The sequence below is a fragment of the Octodon degus genome, unplaced genomic scaffold (assembly GCF_000260255.1).
Source record: "Octodon degus isolate 3935 unplaced genomic scaffold, OctDeg1.0 scaffold00135, whole genome shotgun sequence".
Lineage (NCBI taxonomy): Eukaryota > Metazoa > Chordata > Mammalia > Rodentia > Octodontidae > Octodon > Octodon degus.
In genome coordinates, this window is record NW_004524711.1 from 1,780,913 (window position 1) to 1,782,060 (window position 1,148).

Below are 1,148 nucleotides of genomic sequence, written 5' to 3' on the forward strand. Positions count from 1 at the left end.
ACTGCATAGCAAGACCCTGTATCATATAAATAAATAAATAAATAAATAAATAAATAAATATTTTAGAAAAAATTAGTTCAGTGAATTCTTGTATCTTCCAATGTGGAATTTAGAAGTCATTACTGTTGTGATGCTCTATCTTTCCCTTTCCCCCCTCTGTTTCTGCTAAATTTTCCTAAAGCAGTTTGTACTGCTTTGCTTTTGAATGTACATCTTGTCTTCTCTCAACAATTCATTTGAGGACTGGGGTGCCACTTAGTAATAAAACAGTGTCTAGTAGAAGTAAGGCCCTGAGTTTGATCCTCAGGAACAAAGATAAATTTTCACTTGTGACTGAGCACATTTAATATATATGTCTTTTTCTACAACAGATGCACTTTTTTGTGCTTTAATAATGTTTGACAATCAGTATGTTAATATGTTAGTGGCTAACTGGGTGACAACATACTCTGCCTTGTGCATTTCAGACTATATTTTTAGTGACATTCAAAAAGGGTATTTGTTTTGATTTTCTAATGGTGATGATATTAAAAGCAGAAATTACACAAGCTCTCAGTTCATATTTGCATTTTTTCACCTTAGGCAGAAAAATAGAACTAATCAGAGCTGCAAATCATAAAGAACACACTTCAACCGCTAGCACTTTGTTGAACTGTGATAACTTTCTGACTATGCTAACAAGGGTCAAAACTGGTGCACTCAGCAATGTCTTCAAAAATGTTATCTTGTTAGTAAAAATTAAATGGAACATCTGTTCAGGGTAGCAATTCTTTCTTCTAGAGAATGTTTTATTTATTTACTTTTGAGACTGCATTTTGCATGCATTGATTTGGGATTTATATTTGACTATATCTAATCCTGGAAGTAAGTAATAGTCTTTAAAAAAAAATATAGGCGTAAGTACAACTGCAGAAGACACTAGCACTGAGGAGACTGGAAATCACACACCAGATATCTCTGAAATAACAGCGTTGACAGTAAAGAATCAACTGCAGAAAGGTATACAAGAAATCAGATCAGAAATAATTTTGGAACTAAAAAATTTAGTGATAACTATAATCAAAGAAGTACTAAGTGCTTCTAAAGAATACACTGATAAAAAAAAATAGAGCAGAATATAAAAATGATGGAACCCCTGAATAAGCAAT